Here is an 18934-nt window from a genome sequence, read left to right on the forward strand (position 1 = left end):
CAAGCAGGTGTTTATTACCCTTCTCCAAGGATAAGAAGTTCGTCAGCAGGTCGACAGAAGTTCTCTCCCAGGGCTCCTTTGTAATGGGATACTTCAATATGAGATTGGGACCCTTGACAGCACCCTTGTGCTGTAGACAAACAACACACTGGTGTACTTGCTTGGCAATTTCTGCTGTCATCTTAAGCCAGAAGTATTTCATTCTTGCCTGTTTGATGCTGCGTTCCTTCCCGGGGTGTGCTGCACCTGGGACATCGTGGATCAGCCTGAGAGTAGCTGCTACTGAGGGCTATGGTATCACCAGTTGGTGTACGGTTTGCCGGGGCCCACCAAGTGTGCCACACAGCACAGCACTCCTTGATTGACTATTAAGTCCTGCAGCAGAACAGGAGACTGGACCCACAAGCTAACGTCTTCCTTGGTCAGGAATCGAAGGATTGGTGATCACACAGGGGCCTGCCATTGGGCTCTCAAAAGATCCTCGACGGAGAATGAGTTGTCAACACTCACAAATGCTATATGCCTCAACAGGGGATCAGCTGCAACATTTTGCTTACCTAGTACATAGCAAATGTTGGGGTTGTAGTTGTGGAATGTGAGGGACCACCGAGCATGCTTTCCCAAGAGGTTCTTATTAGCATATAGAGACAACAAAGGTAGACGATCAGTGTAAATCTTTATTGGGTATTGGAAAATGATATCTCGAAAGTGACTCAAAGCCCATAAATTGCTAAAGCTTCTAGCTCAGTCACTGAATAATTGACTTTTGCTTTAGTAATGATGCGGCTAGTATAGACAATAGGCTGTTGCTTACCATTAGATTTCTGTTACAAGACTGCACCAATGCCAACTTTGCTGGCATCCATCATGAAGGTGCCTTGGTGAAATCTGGAAATCTATGGGCTGGGGCAGATGTTAACTTATTCTTAACCCTTTGAGGGTCCGTCCCGTAGATCTATGGCTTTACGTTCAGGGTCCAAACCGTAGATCTACGTCATGAGCTCAGCTCACTCTGATAAACTGTGAGTGGTACATTTGGGCCTAGATATGAGAGAATACATCTATGTGGTATGTGTGCACCACATAAAACAGATCCTACAGCACGCTGTGTATAATGAGAAAAAACTGAAATCATGATTTTTCGATTAAAACAGCGACTTTGCAGTGTTTTTTCGTATGTTTTTTATAGTTCTATTTGCGATTTCTTGGTCTCATTTGATAGAATGGAAGACATATTACAGAAATAGAGATGATTTTTGATTGGTTTTCGCACTGGAAATGGCTTGAAACTGAGCTCAAAGTAGCAGAAATGTTAAATTTTTGCCGATATTCAAGAGTAAACAAACGACCTCACACGTCTAATACACGCCAGCTGGTGGGTCTAATATGCATTCACAAATATGGTGATATTTATACAATTATTACATTATTGCATAACAGTAAATCTTCTATTTTTTGGTGTGAATAAAAATTCATTATGTGAATAAAAAATCAAAATGGAATTTATTTGTAAAGCCTCAAAACGTAATTAATGAACAGAGGAAATGTTAGTTTAGTTCCAGGAATACCTACATTGTTTATTCTGGACCCTATTTTGAAATTGGAATATTTTGAACTTTGTGTTAAATTGGCCAAATTAACAATTTCCGATCACTTTAATTTGTAGTTGAAACAGTTGACTTGGCCATTTCATGTGCTCAATCGATAGAATAGAAGTAATACTAGTGAAATAGCTAAGAATTTGGTTGACTGGAATAATGTAATTGGCCTAAAATGGGAGTCAAAGTCGGGAAAATCGCCGATTCGTAAATATCGCTGACACATCAAAATTCGCGAGAGCATAATTTCGTCAATTTTCCATCAAATTTCATACTTTTTGTTTTATTACCTTCACAAAAAGATTCTCTACCATTTCATAAGAAAAAATAACAAATTTTTTTTTGAAAATTCTTGGACACTGGGGCACCACTTCAGATTTAGTCCTTGGACCCTGAAGGGGTTAAGGGTAACAAAAGCTCATTCTTGATCACACATCCATTCAAAAGAGGCATCTTTCTTAAGTAGGCATGTCAGGGGTGTGGCAATGGTGGAGAAACCAGTAGAAACCCACTAGGCCTATGAAGGAACAGATTGAATCTGCCATCGTAGGTTTAGAGAACTTCTGTACAGCCAAGATTTTAGACTTGTCTGTCTTTTTGCCATTTTAAGTCACTATGTGACCCAGAAATTTTATTTCCTTCCTGAGGAACTGATATTTTCAGAGCTTTACCTTAGGTTAGCCTGAGCTAGTTTGTCCAATACCCTGTCAAGTTTTTTGAGATATGTAGAGACATTTTGCGACGTAATGATGAGATCATCTAGGGAGACCATGAGCATATCACCTAGGAGAGTACGGAAAATCATCGTCATCAAACGACTAATGTGATCGGGCTTCTTCACAAGCCGAAAGGCATCCTCCTGAACTGATTCACACTGGTCAATGTAGAAAAAGCTGTCAACTCTTTGCTCTGGTCATCGAGGGGGATCTGCCGAAACCCTTGAAGAAGATCAAGAGTCGAAAAGACCATATTATCACCGATGTTCTGCAACAGGTCATTGAGAACTGGCAATGGAAATTGGTCAGGGATCATGCAAGCATTGAGTTTCCTGTAATCAATAACAGGATGCCAAGTATCATCTTGGGAACCAGGACGAGAGGGGCATTCCACGGGGAATTGAACTCATCAATTACTCCCTCATGCAGCATCCTTACAATGAGTTCATCAGCGAAGACTTGTTGCGCATGCAGCAGGCGCTGTGCAGGTACATAAATAGGTTTAGTAACTCTATAAAGTGGAATACGGTGAGAGATAAGTGGGGTCAGGCCAATGGATTCACCATCTAACACAGCTGTGGAACGTGCACAATTTAGAACCTCGAGAAGTTTTGGAACTTCTTCAGGGTAGTTTGTCGTAGCTAGATCATGTTCTTGCACTGACCATGTGTCGGAAGAGTCAGTAGTAGACTCACTTGGGAGAACTGCATTTATGAGAAGGACAGCTGGGACCTCGTTGTCTGCTCTCACTGGGAGAGGAAATCTGATGAGTAAGATGTCCTTCCACAGGAGAAATTCTTGTTTGTGCATGTTAACAACAAGGACTCACAACTTGTAATAAAGTTGGTAGAATTACCGACAATATGTAAAGTAAAAGGACACAAGTGCAACTAATGTGACATTTATTGTGGCAACGTCTCGCTCTCCAGGAGCTTTATCAAGCCATTGATAAAGCCATTGATAAAGCTCCTGGAGAGCGAAACGTTGCCACGACTCACAACTTACCACTATGCACCATGTGCATGGACAGCTCAAGGGAGAGGCCCTTGACTCCACATGTCTCGCTGTTAACTGGCATGTTCTCTCCTTCGAAAACTCTGTTCATGTACACCGTAACAAGTGTGAGTGAGTTAGCTGACAGTGACATCATACTTTGTACAAGCAGTAACTTTGCTCGCTGATGCCATGACACAAGTCAGACAGTCGCCTGCCAACAGGGAGACTGTGGCTTGACAACTGCTCTCCTCTACAACAGTGTGAGAGTTAGAGTGAAAATTAGACCGGGCATTCCCAGACTGGGTTTCACTGATAACTAGCACTGATGGCCAGGAGGTGATGAGACACGAGCTCTCTTATGAGGTTGGTCAGGACAAGAGGCTGACCTTCAGGAGAAGTTGCTAAGGAAACTGTTGGTTTCCAATGATTCCAGACACTGTACATACTTCTAGACAGAGTAGCATGTAGTGGATCCTAGGCATACACCCCAGAAGGGCACATCCACTTCATTAAAATCCACTTTCCACTTAGCTGGATCTAAGCAGATCTTAAGGTCTGCCATGGTCTTAAGACCGATAAGCAGATTGCCAGGGAAGACTATGTCATCAATGACTAAAAACTTCGACAATTTGCAACCCCTGATCGCAAACTCTAATGTTGTCTGTCCATGAACCGTCAGAGGAGGACCTGAGACTCCTCTCAAGGTTTGAATGACAGATGGCTCAACATTGCCATGTGAAGGCCGATTTCATGGAAGAGGGTGAAACGAATGATGTTAACCACTGAACCTGTATTGAGGAAAAGCTGAACAGGCTTCTGGTGAACAGTAGACTCAACAAGAGGTCCACACGGGTTGTTGTAATGAACGTGAAGGCAAGACAGACCAACCATGTCATCGGAGCCACGGCTGCTAGAGGCTTGACTCTTAGTGGCGAGGCTCGACATCCTGGAAGGTATGGTACAAGTCTCTGCAATAACATCAAGGAGCTCTGTTTCCATGCTGTCGGTGAGCGTATCACTGCCCAGGGCGATGAATGCATTGTGGACAGGGATGGAGTACAGTGACTGTCATGGTTTCTTGGATGCACCTCTTCCTCTGACTTGTGGAAAAGGCTGCTACTAACATGAGCTTTGGGTGCTGAATGCTTGCTTGGCTGCACCAACAACATATTGTGTAGCCTGTAGCGCTCATTAGATATATGTCCTGAGGTGCTGTGATACATGGAGACACCTTCCCAATACTGGTCACAAGGACAGTGATGCTCACCATGAGGGGACTTAAGTTTGTAACATTCTGAACAGTAGTACCCTCGCTTAGCGCATTTATAACAAGTCACCACATGCTTCGCAGGAGGGGCTGACGGTGGTGTACACGGACGATGTTTACCCATGGTCGGAGGGGATGCTGGTGACTTTGTTGTGCTAGCCCAACTTCTGGTACTTGACTGACCATTTCTACTTAGCTTGTTGTTAATTTTCCTGGGCTTGGCAACATTAGGTGATGCCTGCCTGACAGCTGTAGCAAAAGTAACTGCTTGCTGCAGCATTGCTATGGTTAAAAATGGGTAAACAGGCACAGGAGTGTCGACTGAGTGGCACACTTTACCCTTCTTGCTAGGTGGTTTAACATTATTGATGGCTTCATAAGCGCCCAGGACTTCGTGCTTGGGGCTGAGCCCTAATGTGTCGATTTCACTCTGGAGAATAGGCGGGGCATCTTTCTGCATGACACTTTCAGTGAGCATGAGGATGATGTCTTTAACTATAATATTTCCAAGTCCGTAACCCAAGCAGTAGCACAAATAGCATTGCTGAAGTCTTTTGACGCTTGCTCAAAACGGCATATGCAAGCAAGGGGGCTTTTGTGAGTGGTCTGAAACTTGTTCAAGACGCTGCTGATAATCTCAAGGTAGTGGCATTGATGACTATGCCTAAAATAGCATTAAAATTACTCCTTAAGCTCAGCCCAAGATTGCAAATTGCAAACTCGGTCAAGGCACACAAAGGAACTGATATCACTTTTGAAAATGCCTACTGTGGCAGCTGCAGCACTGATGTACTGCGCATCAGTAGGGTGATCATGTCTCGCCTTAACCACCATCTCAACAGACTGCAACCATGGCTCTGACATGCATGATCTACCATCGAACAGGAGAGACAGGTAGGAATGCCAAGCCAAGGTCCCATGGTTGAGACATGAGCTGTAGCCTGACTGACAGATGGAAGAGCTTCACTCTCCCCTGAGTGGTCATGACACCTGGGGCATCACTGCAAGCATCGGCAGAAACTGGACTAGTGGAGCGTCCACTGCGTGTCTGAGCCATGACGTCAAGTGTTTGAGTCTAAAGTAAGTCAAGAAGAAGAGAAACAGGTCAAGCAAGAAATGGCATGCACTGGGTTACAACTTAACACGGAGTCAAAGAGAACACAACACAATTGTATGTATAATAAACTGCTTACTTATGTAAAAAAAAATAATAATTTGGACACTAAAGAATGGCTGTTACAAACTGGAACTCAAAATAAAAAGCTGATGCTGGAGAAAAGACTACTGCACAGATCACAAAATATTGCAGGAGTAATCACTGATCTGGGTGATAATGCAAGGTAATGTAGCAATTGCAAAAGAAATTGGCAACAAAAATTATAAAAAGGGAATTGAACTGGAGGTATGGTAGCAAAAATGGCAAAAGTTGCACAAATTTAAAATAAATCAGGTATTACATAAGACTGAACTGTGGTGCAGGCTTGCTCAGCACACAGCAAAACGTTGCAAATGCTGGCAATTGCAATCAGGTATGTAAAATTTAAAAAACTCATTAGTAAGGACAATAATTCACTGGTGTTAGCAGGGTGTACACTGGCACAAAACAAAAATTACACAAGAAACACTGGATCAAAAATTATGAAACTTCACATGTAATTAATGCAATTAATGGTAAATTAACAGGTTCCTGAAAATGCAATGGCAGGAACTTGTGGTGCACTCAACGACAAGGGCATAAACAATACCAAAATGCAATACACATAGGTGAATGAGCACAAATAAAAACATGGAATAGTTGTGAAGCAAATAAATGGAGACACTGGAGAAAATTCTGGGGACTAGTCACAAATTGTATCACTGCATAAAGAACACTGACCCTGGGAACACATTGAAACATGCTTACAAATAGAACTGTGCAGGGTTGTCAACAATTTGTGGCTAGCTGGCAGTGACAACAATCAAAATAATAGCTCTCAGGAATTACTTTCAAACTGTATATTAAAAGAAATTATGTAAATGGGGAACACTGTGAACAATTTTAGTCAATGGCCAAGAACTTTAATAGTGCAGGAAAAGGCAGAGCGCACAAAGACCACTCTGGCTTCCATAGCTGGCTGATAATGACTGAACAATCACTGAAAGTATGGCTTCAGCATTGTATTGGTGCAGGACAATTAAAAAATGTCACAAATGCTAGGTAAGTTACTGTTTACTTAACTTTGATTGTAGGAGATTGTGCAGAGGCACAGACGAGTAGGTGAGGAGCCTGCAGGTGCTGAAGTTAACAGTGGCACACTGGTAACTCTGGGAAATAACAATACATGCCTCATAGTACAGTGGCATAGGAAAAGATTGGGCAGTAGTTGGGAAGAACAGGAAAAGAGCACAGAACTCTGTGAAAATGGGAAGTGTAAGTAAAATATGGCCAACTTGTGGCCAGCTGTGCATGATGTTGTTTATACTGCAGGCAAGCATGTCTGAACATACTGACTGGCTATGGCTTCTGTGCATGGAGAACAAATCATATACTGCACTGAATAACTTGTAAGAAAACTTAGGTGGGGTTATGACACTGATGCGAAGGCAACACAAAAATTAACTGTAAATATTTCACTAGGAGAAGTCATGAAATACTGCCTAAACAGGAGTAAAGCAAAACACAATTATCACTGGGAAAAAAAACTGCACTAGCTGAAGGGTACGTAGTTTGGAGATAGTGTAGGCACACTGTGACAATCAGGGACCAATGCAGACAGTTGGAGAGATGGATTAGCCTAGCATGGGGGCTAAGCCATCCAGGTTCCCACACGGTCAAGCCGGGTATGACTTCTTGTAGAACACTGGTAGAACACAACACACAGATGACGAGCTTGATACAGGAGCGTTGAGCATAGCAGGGAGAGGAGAGGGGAGTGGGTGGCATTGCCTAGGGTAGCATAAACCCCAGGGCTGGCTCACATAGCTCTCCCATGGGCATGTGTGGAGCCGCACAAGGCCAACACTAAACAACCTCACCTCAACTTCTCGAAGCTTGAAGGGTGTAGTAGGCTAGGAGAAAGCTGCTGGGGGGAGGGTTGGGGAGCTGTAGAGTGGGCGATGAACATGTGACTGCTAAGAGGCTAATGCTGTGATGCCAATGTCCAGATTTTGTGGGAGAATCAAGAAAGAAAATCTGTCTCAGCCACCGTCGAGATGCTAGGAGGAGCAGGCGACTTTGTAGACCAGCAGGTGCATTGGATGAGTGTGGATGATGTGGCTGGATGACTGGTGTCGGTCTCCTCCACCCCAATAAAGACCATTCAAATGCCAAAACCGTTGCCACCACTGTTATCATTGTGCAGCAGTTTAGTGCTTAGCTTACTTGAAGGTTATTGAAAGAGGTAGCATGGAGGGGTTGTAGGAAACAGCCTTGGTCTAGACCCTGTTTATTAGGTGACATGTGGATACACAGCAGGCAGAGTGAGGGGGTGGCTGATAGTCAGACTGTGGAGGGGAAGGATGGTGATCCGTAGGGTGCAGGCCAAGAAGTGAAAGCAACTGGGCACTTTGTCTCACTGAGCTGGGCAAGCCTAGAGAGGGCAGCACTGTAGTGCCACGACATACGAATCGAGCAGACAGCATAGGCTGTCTAGCAGATCGTACAGGCTCTCTACAAGTCCATCAGTCAATCATTCAAACTCATGTTTACCTCATTTTATGTGCACAAAGTGATGCTTCATTATGGCCTCAGGTTATCTCTTGTCTAATATCTCTGTTTTCTTTGTTAATTCTAAGACTTAAATGCTTATACCTTTTCATGCCACTTTCAGCAACACTGGTATGCCAAATGGGGGACATGATTGCTGGGCAGATACAAGACATGGTAATTAAAAGATCAAAACACAATTCACAAACACTGCTAGCTTGTAGGAGAGAAGTGGAACTGGACACGTATGAACGAATGCAGGGATGGTGGTGTCAGGAGTGTTGAGGGGTGGCAGGGGATGGCAGAGGGGTCTTCCCTGCTGACCCACAACAAGGCTGCTGCTTGAGGTAGGGAAATTTTTTCCACGCCCACAAACGGAACCGTGTAAAGTTAATTTCACGAGGTGTTGTATATAATTGTACCGTAAATCTTCAATCATGCTATAACCAAATTGTGCCAAATAAACTCGTGTTAAATGACTGTCTACTGTGTGTATTTTTATGGAAGGTTTATTTTCTTTATTTAGCTCGTAAATGGTCCAAACGTATACAGGAGGGCCCCGCCGCTAATACGGTCATTTCAAATTATGACCAAAACTCACTATACGGCTCCCCCCACCTGACTTTCTAATACGGTCACCGCACCCCACCCTGTTTGTTTACATTCTTCGTGAGCTCAGGAAGCACTAAGTCTCTCCATTTTGTCTGGAAACTCCAAAATTTCAAATGTTTTTAAAAGTTATTTCATATTTTATATATACTCTGGTAATTATACTTATGTATACCTGTACTTAAATAAACTTACATACTGTGCTGGCATGCAGTTACACATTAAAATCAGTAAGAGTGTCTTATGTCTCCAGACGTCATATTAGTAATGATAATAATAATCATCGAGTCTCATTTAAATGTCGTATATTACGTTAAATACACATTTTCATTAATCCATCTACGATATTTTTTCAAAATTATATAATAAACACGATACATAACATAAAAAGATGATAAATACACCCCACAATAGAATAAATAAACATAAATATGAGATGTGGTAGCAGACGATTTGCACAAGTGACGCCATATTAGAAATAATAATAATAATAATCACCGAGTCTCATTAAATGTTGTATATTACGTTAATATACAGATTTTCATTAATCCATCCATGATATTTTTTTCAAAATTATATAATAAACACGATACATAACATAAAAAGATGATAAATACACCCTACAATAGAATAAATAAACATAAATATGAGACGTGGTAGCCAGATAACTTGTACAAGTGATGCCAAGAATAACATTTTCTCTAATCTAACATAAGAGAAAATGTGTTACTGGGGGTAACTGTAGAAAATTATTCCTTTCGTATGTATGTAAGTTTATTCAGGTATACACAAATACAGTTACATAGATTATCATGGTATAAACCTTGGTAATAAATACCGACAAGTTGGTTTAGAAAGATACGTAGGCAAACACTATAACATATTTATTAGAAAACGTTTCGGTCCTGGGACCTTGATCACTTCTAACATACAGAGGAAGAAAGACATTATATATAGGCGGAGAGTGAGGTGTGACGCACGTGACCTGAGGAATGTCATAAGAACATAAGAATGGAAGAACACTGTAGAAGGCCTACTGGCCCATGCGAGGCAGGTCCTTATCAAAAACAACCTCTGCCTATGATGAGGACGGGTAGACGATGAAATCACATGACTCCTGTGTTGTTGGGTTGGTGCTGCTTAAGTATCATGTATGCCAATGTTTTTGAAATTTTGTAGTTTCCAGTGTTGCGTTCTATAGTGTCGGTGACGGCGATTAGTGAGGCTTCTAGGCACCGTCGGCGTCTGAGGTCTGGTTCGGTGAGAACGAGTTGTGCCTCATTCCAGTTCATCAAATGCCCCGTGGAGTCTCTGTGGAGGACACATGCGTACCTTACATCGTCTCTGTTAGAGGCATTTCGATGCTCATTCAGGCGGACTGCAAGATCTCTGCCTGTCTCGCCTACATATTTCTCGGGACAGAACCCACAGGGGATAGCGTAGATGCCTGCTGTAGAAGTTAGAGGTGTGGGGCTGCGTTTCGTAGTGAGGTCTTTGATAGATGATGTGTTTATGGTGGAAACGTTGATGTTACTCATAGCAAGTGCCCTGCGAGTATTCGTGGCAACATCGCCACATGGGAGTACTATGAACTGTTTAGGGGGCTGTTCCATGGGCGGTTTGTTGAGGATAGCTTGTGCCTTGAGTCTGCAATCTCGGATGAAGAAAGATGGGAACTGAAGACGTGTAAAGGCTTGTGTTATGTAAGTGCATTCTTCTTCTAGAAAACAAGGGCTGGAGATGCGAAGAGCTCTCAAGAAGAAGCCAATGAGGACTCCTCTCTTAGTGCGGGTGTCTTGGTGTGAATAAAAGTGTATAAGATCGTCCTTGTTGGTAGGTTTTCTATACACTTTGAAGAGAAGTTTGTCACTGTCGGGAGATCTGCACAGTAGAACGTCGAGGAAAGGAAGTTTGCCATCATTTTCGAGTTCAAGTGTAAACTTTATTGATGGTTCAACTGCATTGATCTTGTTGAGAAGGGCCTGGAACAGCCCATGGAACAGCCCCCTAAACAGTTCATAGTGCTCCCATGTGGCGATGTTGCCACGAATACTCGCAGGGCACTTGCTATGAGTAACATCAACGTTTCCACCATAAACACATCATCTATCAAAGACCTCACTACGAAACGCAGCCCCACACCTCTAACTTCTACAGCAGGCGTCTACACTATCCCCTGTGGGTTCTGTCCCAAGAAATATGTAGGCGAGACAGGCAGAGATCTTGCAGTCCGCCTGAATGAGCATCGAAATGCCTCTAACAGAGACGATGTAAGGTACGCATGTGTCCTCCACAGAGACTCCACGGGGCATTTGATGAACTGGAATGAGGCACAACTCGTTCTCACCGAACCAGACCTCAGACGCCGACGGTGCCTAGAAGCCTCACTAATCGCCGTCACCGACACTATAGAACGCAACACTGGAAACTACAAAATTTCAAAAACATTGGCATACATGATACTTAAGCAGCACCAACCCAACAACACAGGAGTCATGTGATTTCATCATCTACCTGTCCTCATCATAGGCAGAGGTTGTTTTTGATAAGGACCTGCCTCACATGGGCCAGTAGGCCTTCTACAGTGTTCCTCCATTCTTATGTTCTTATGACATTCCTCAGGTCACGTGCGTCACACCTCACTCTCCGCCTATATATAATGTCTTTCTACCTCTGTATGTTAGAAGTGATCAAGGTCCCAGGACCGAAACGTTTTCTAATAAATATGTTATAGTGTTTGCTTACGTGTCTTTCTAAACCAACATAGATTATCATACATAACAACATATGTGTAGAGAACCTAGGATAACCCAAAAAAGTCAGAGTGACTTATTTCCATTGCCTTCACTCAGAGCATCATTTCTTCTCAAAATGATGTTACATGAGAATGGGAGTGTTCTTCTTTATTTATTCTACCGTATCAATGTAGAGACAACCTGTACACAATGTAACTTGTACACAAACCAGACGTGTACACTTCGTTTACAAAACTTTCCTTCGCCTGGTTTGTTTACATAACTCTGCGCCTGTCCTCTCTCATGCACTCATTCTTTCTCTCTCTCATTTATTCGTTTTATCTCATTTACTTACTCCTGACCCTACATTAAGACTACAAATATTTTAAGGTAAGTAATGAGTGAAATGTATATACATTTTATCGCTCTGGGATGCTTAAATGTAATAGAATATTATGTGTAGGTGGGTTGGCCTGGTATGGTAGCCCGGCTGACTACCATACATACCACACTTGATTTCTTACAATAAATACTACTTGTCTCACCCTAGATTAAGACTATAAATATTTTAAGGTAAGTAATGAGTGCACTATGTGTGTATTGTACTTTTTTATTGTTTTTTGATGCCTGGTTCTATTGCTAACTTAATGTATGTTAGTGTAAACTTGTTATCTAGTGTTTGTATGCATTTGTAAGTGGAAAAAAAGGGTGTTCCACTTTACGGCAGTTTCCGCTTTATGGCGGTAGCCTGGAACCTAACCAGCCGTATAAGTGGGGCCTTCCTGTATATACATTCACTACCCCAGTGCCCCAAATATTTTGAAAAATTAAAAAAATCTTTTTTTTTTCATTGAAAATAAAGAGTACATTTTTCTAAGTATTATAGGATAAAAAAAAATTAGAGTCAGTACTTACAGAGATACGAGGCAGAGAAGTTGGCACTGAATTCTCACATGACACCAACATCGAGTCCTGCTGCTTGCAGAAGTGTTGCCCATGTACCTTTTTTTTCTATTTTTCATATTTTATATAATTTTTATGTTCTGATAATTACAATTTATAGTAGTTCTTGTCATATCATCACCAATCTTTTCTCTGACACTAGTATTAGGCACTGAAATTTACTCAAATTGTCACAAACACATTGACAGGTGGACATTCACACCTGCCTCGGCCATTTACTATTGTCTTGGAATATATACAAATAAATTTATAGGTCCTAGCAATGTTTTGGATATGTGGAAGTATATAATAATGAGGAGGAGGAAGAGGAGGAGGAGGAGGAGGAAGAAGAGGCAGAGGAAGAGAAAGAGGAGGAGGAGAAAGAGAAGGAGGAGGAGAAGGATAATACGTAATACACCTACCATCAGACTTACGACCTGCTCGACATACGTCCACTCGACTTACGACCGTGCATCTGGCAGCTGGGCTGGGCTGGCTGATGCACACCACTGTACAATATTTGACAATACTCGCAGCGGCAATGTGTCATGCAGGCAGCATCAGTTTGAGTAACCCTGTCCTATCAGCAGCATCATACTGTATTAACTGTACTAACTGGACAGTAAATTTCACCATGACCCCTAAGATGAAGTCTGTGGCAAGAAAGGCTCTTACTCTCGAACACTCTATTTGTTTTCACTGTTGCACATAAACCTGCCTGTATCTGTCTGCCTATATATCTGTGTATCTCTGTGTGTCTGTTTATCTGTCTGTCTACCTGTGTGTCTCTCTTTCTGTCTACCTGTCTTTATGTCTACCTGTGTGTGTCTTTCTGTCTACCTGTGTGTCTTTATGTCTACCTGTGTGTGTCTTTCTGTCTACCTGTGAGTCTGTCTACCTGTGTGTGTCTGTCTGTCTACCTGTGTGTCTGTCTACCTGAGTGTCTGTCTGTCTACCTGTGTGTCTGTCTACCTGAGTGTCTGTCTGTCTACCTGTGTCTGTCTGTCTGTCTTTCTGTCTACTTGTCTGTCTCAGAGCCACTCATTAAGAGTGTAATTGGTCTTGAAGGTGCCATATTAATAATGATAATAACACAATAATAATCACTAAGGCGCATTAAATGTGTATAAAACGTTGATATAGACATTTTTAATCCATCTACGCTTATTCAAAATTATATAATAAACATTCTACATAACATATAAACATATAAATTAACAAAAATGAGATGTTTTTCTGGTCGGCTTGACAGAGTGAACAGGAACCAGTCGTGTCCGGGCTGGTAACAACAACAACAACAACGTTTGTTTACATAACTCGCCAACCTTCTACACACTCATTCGTTTATTCATTTAATCTTGTTTACTCACCTCTCACTCTACATTAAGACTACAGATATTTTAAGGTAAGTAATGAGTGGACACGATTATTATATTATAGTTTAATAATAATAATATTATTAATATTAGTTCATATGTATTATTGTAATAATAGTAATAATTATTATTAATATTATTAATTTAGGGCACTGGAGCACAGATCCACTGTATAGCACTGTGTCTGGATTATTTGGGTTATCCTAGGTAATTTATACTATGTATGATAACTTTACTTACAAATTCAAATTCAAATTCAAAGTTTATTCTCTATAAGGATTACAATGCTGAGTTTACAGAATTTGGTTATTGTGTGGTTTACATGTTAAATAATGATTACAGAGTGTACCACTAGAACACCTAGCATGGCTAGGCATTTCGGGCAGACTACATGTACCTGTGAGAGAGAGATACAGAGAGAGAGAGAGAGAGAGAGAGAGAGAGAGAGAGAGAGAGAGAGAGAGAGAGATACAGAGAGAGAGAGAGAGAGAGAGAGAGAGAGAGAGAGAGAGAGAGAAAGAGACATTCAGTCAGCCAATCACTCACCCGGCCTCCCACCCACCCACCCACCTGGCCAGCCAGCCAGCTACGTATTACACATGTTCCAGAGTTGTTTCTCTTTACTTAGGGTATAGGTTATACTACATTCTGGCAGGATGACTCTACCAGTGGTATTCTCCCATTCCACTGTGTTGACAATACATAAACATAACAGTAACATACTGTATGCGATGTAAAATTTACAATACAGTTCAGAACCATGTATACATTATATACAGTAAATAAATAATTAAAATATAACAATAGAAGTAAATTATGGTAAAAAAATGAAATAATGATTGTACATTACATTACAGTACTATGTAGGTAGTTTATATAGGAAAAGTTTGACATTATGCCCTTCCCAGTATGTCGGGAATTTTCAAAGGTTCGACTTACGTCCATTTTGACTTACGACCGGTTGGTCGGAACCAAGCTTGGTCGTAAGTCTGATGGTAGGTGTATTAATAATATGTAATAAGTTTCCTTGAAGCATGGAAAACAGTCCACCCCCAACAATGATGTGATAAGATAAGATAACATTTGATAAGTGTTGATGTGCATATGCGAGGGTGCAGTGATAAGACTTGATAAGAAAAGATTAGAGGTGACACTTGATGAGCATCGGCCCTCACTTTCACTGGTACACAAACATGTCTGTCTGTCTATTTGTATGTCTGTCAAACTCCCTGTCTTTCTGTCTATCCTTCTAGCTCTCTGTCTCAGAATAGAGCCACAAGACTGCATCATCAAGTTTACTCATATCTTCAAGCAGAATATAGCACTTTGTCTGTATTTTTTGGGTTATCCTAGGTAATTTGCACTATGTATACTTGTATTTATGTGTGCCTGTGAGGCAGAGATAGACAGAGACAGATTGAAAAAGATAGACAGATACAGATAGAGACAGAGAGACAGACAGAGATAGACATAGACACAGACATAGACACAGACAAACAAATGGAGCCATGCCACCAGCAGCCAGCCAGTCATACAGCTGGGCAGCCAGCTGGGCAGCCAGGTGGCTAGCCAGCCAGCCAGCCAATCAGTCCATCAGCCAGCTAGCCAGCCAGCCTGCTGAACAAGTATTACGTTCCAGAATTGTTTCTCTTTACTTAGGGCATAGGTTATAAGACATTCTGAAAGGGTGTTGCACAAATTTTGCACATGGGTTATTATCAAGGTTTTTTGATATTTCCTCTACCACTTATGGCCACATCCACCTCAAAGCCACTAAACTCGAGGTCAAAATTACTTTCTTCTTGAAATGGGAGAGTTAATATACAGGTTTTCCATCACAAATCCGGCATCATTGGGACCTGTAGTGTGCCGGATTACTGAGTTTGCTGAATTACAGAGTGGTTAGGTTAGAATACACTTAATAAAATTAACCAACTTGACTTACACAGTTCATTGAACATCGGCAAAAATCGAACATTTCCGCTACTTTGAGCTCAATTTCAAGGTACTTTTCATCATGAAAGCAATCAAAATCATGTCTATTTCTGTAATATATCTTCCATTCTATCAAATGAGTCCAAAAAATGAGAATACAACCATAAAAACCATACGAAAATATACTGCAAAGAGGCGGCTAATGGCTGAGAAGTGAACTCCCTTATTTATCGTCCGTCTTTTTTATTTTTGTTGTACGTTAAGAAGCATCTTTCCATCATACATTGCCCAAGTTTCAATGAGATAGCCCAACAAACAACCGAGAAAAAAAAATATTTACCAAAAATCATATATGGCAAGCCCAAGCCAGGTACTGGAAATAAGTCACTTTGTCTGACTTTTCTGGGTTATCCTAGGTTCTCTATACATACACTGCTATGTATGATAATCTATGTAACTGTATTTGTGTATACCTGAATAAACTTATTTACTTCTAGTCTGTCAACTGAGTACAAGAAACCGCCCATTCACTTATTTCAACTACCCAATAAAGTGGTCAGAAATTGGCAATTTGGCCGATTTCACACAAATTTCAACAGATGCCAATTTCAAAATAGGATCCAGAATAAACAATGCAGACATTCCTGGCACTAAAATAACATTTTCTCTGTTCATTAGTCATGGCTACAGGCCCCTCTTATATTACTCTTGCTTACCATTTGGAATTTTTATTCACAAAAAAATAGAAGATTTACTGTTATGCAGACTACTGCATTATTGTAATAATTGTATAAATAATGTCAATCCATTCTTGACTCCGTACTGGAATTTAGACTGGCAGGCGGACAGGTATTGGACGGTGACGTCATTTGTTTACTCTTGAGCTTCGCTAAAGAATAGAACATTTTCGCTACTGTGAGCGCAATTTCAAGGTACTTTTCGTCATGAAAGCAATCAAAATCATATCTATTTCTGTAATATATCTTTCATTCTATCAAATGAGACCGAAAAAATGAGAATATAACCATAACAACCATACAAAAATATACCGCTAAGCGGCCGCTAATGGCTGAGAAGTGAACTCCGCTATTTATGGTCTGATTTCTTTCATTTTTGGTGTATGTGAAGAAGTATCTTTCCATCATACATTGCCCAAGTTTGAATAAGATAACCCAACAAACAACTGAGAAAATAATAATAATAATAATAATAATATAATAATAATAATAATAATATCTTTATTTACTACACGTACATGTACAAGGTATACAGGCCTAGCTGACATCAGTGACATACTACTGTATAGAAAGGCACTTGTTATGCTGAGTATTTCAAGAAAATTAGGTCAGTGTCCCAGGATAACACCCACACTAGTCGACTAACACCCAGGTACCCATTTACTGATGGGTAAACATAGACAACAGGTGTAAAGAAACATGCCTAATGTTTCTACCCTGGCTGGGAATCGAATATTTACCAAAAATCATATATGGCTAACCCAAGCCAGGTACTAAAAATAAGAAACGTTGACTTTTTTGGGGTTATCCTAGGTTCTCTACACATATGCTGCTATGTGTGATAATCTATAGAGAGAAAATAACTTTTTTGTTTCATGTTTATGGTGGAGTACGAGTGTATATCACAGTTAGCCCTGTGCTATACTCCGTTTTATCTAATATAAGCCACCAAAACAAGGATTGGAGAATGGTATTTGTTTACCATATCCTCTTCATAACTCTGTCGAACTGCTCGGTGTTATGCCAAATATTATTCATTCTGGAGTATTTAACATGTTTTATGTTATTTATATTCTTTCTTATGTCATATTAAATCAATTGTGATAGGCAAATAAGCTGTAGTGTTGATATTAGTGTAATAATACAGCATATTCTCCTGCTTTATGAGACTGAGTTCATGGCAACCGACAGTGGCTTCAAAGCCACCTTATCTTTAACCCTTTGAGGGTTTTGGTCGTACTAGTACGTCTTACGCGTAGGGGTTTTTGACGTACTAGTACTCATAAATTCTAGCGGCCTCAAATCTAGTGGGAGAAAGCTGGTAGGCCTTCATATGAAAGAATGGGTCTATGTGGTCAGTGTGCACAGTCTAAAAAAAATCCTGCAGCACACAGTGCATAATGAGAAAAAAAAAACTTTGACCATTTTTTTTTAATAAATCAGCGACTTTGCAGTGTATTTTCGTATGGTATTTATTGTTGTATTCTAGTTTTCTTGGTCTCATTTTATAGAATGGAAGACATATTACAGAAATTGAGATGATTTTGACTGGTTTTACAATGAAAGGTGCCTTGAAATTGAGCTCAAAGTAGCAGAAATGTTCGATTTTTACCAAACTTCAAAAGTAAACAAATCGTGCCAAGCGTGCAATACACGTCAACTGGTGAGTCTAATATTCTTTCACAAGTGCACCAATAATATTTATACCATTTTTTACACTAATGCAGTAGTCTGCATAACAGTAAATCTTATATTTTTTGTGAGAATAAAAATTCAAAGTGGAAAGCAAAAGAATATAAGAGGGGCCTTGAGACGTGACTAATGACTAGAGGAAATGTCATTTTAGTGCCAGGAATGTCTTTCTTGTTTATTCTGGACCCTATTCGGAAATTGGCATCTTTTGAAATTTGTGTGAAATTGGCAAAATTGCTAAATTCTGACCACTGTACTGGATAGTTGAATTTATAAATGGGTGGTTTCTTGCACCCATTCGATAGAAAAAATGGAGTTCTAGCGAAATATTCATGTTTTTTGTCGACTAGTACAGTGAAATTGGCCGAAAATGGGGCTCAAAGTGGGCAAAATCGCCGATGCGTAAACATCGCCGAGACCGCTAACTTTGCGAGAGCATAATTCCGTAAGTTTTCTATCAAATTTCAAACTTTTGGTGTCTTTATGATCGGGAAAAGATTCTCTATCTTTTCATAAGAGAAAATAATTTTTTTTTTTTTTAAATTTGGCCGACCCTGAGAACGAGTTTCAGAGAGGGCCTGTCGACCCTCAAAGGGTTAATGGATAATGTACTGTGTAGGTGCTTTACTTAATGAGAAGCATTTCT

General features: G+C 40.7%; 1 protein-coding gene across 10 annotated transcripts in view; it reads left to right on the top strand.

The window, feature by feature from the left end:
* The window catches only part of LOC128704766 (zinc finger protein 84-like), a 516148-nt gene that overhangs the window by 70453 nt on the left and 426761 nt on the right, over nt 1-18934 (top strand). For 6 of the 10 annotated variants that reach the window (XM_070079505.1, XM_070079510.1, XM_070079508.1 and 3 more), the window contains one exon: nt 8387-8609. The exons of the other annotated variants lie outside the window; for them this stretch is intronic. The gene's annotated coding sequence lies outside the window, so the exon portion shown is untranslated. The remainder of the gene's footprint in view (nt 1-8386; nt 8610-18934) is intronic. 10 annotated transcript variants of the gene reach the window in all.

The sequence above is a fragment of the Cherax quadricarinatus genome, chromosome 99, assembly GCF_038502225.1.
Source record: "Cherax quadricarinatus isolate ZL_2023a chromosome 99, ASM3850222v1, whole genome shotgun sequence".
Taxonomy (NCBI): Eukaryota; Metazoa; Arthropoda; class Malacostraca; order Decapoda; family Parastacidae; genus Cherax; species Cherax quadricarinatus.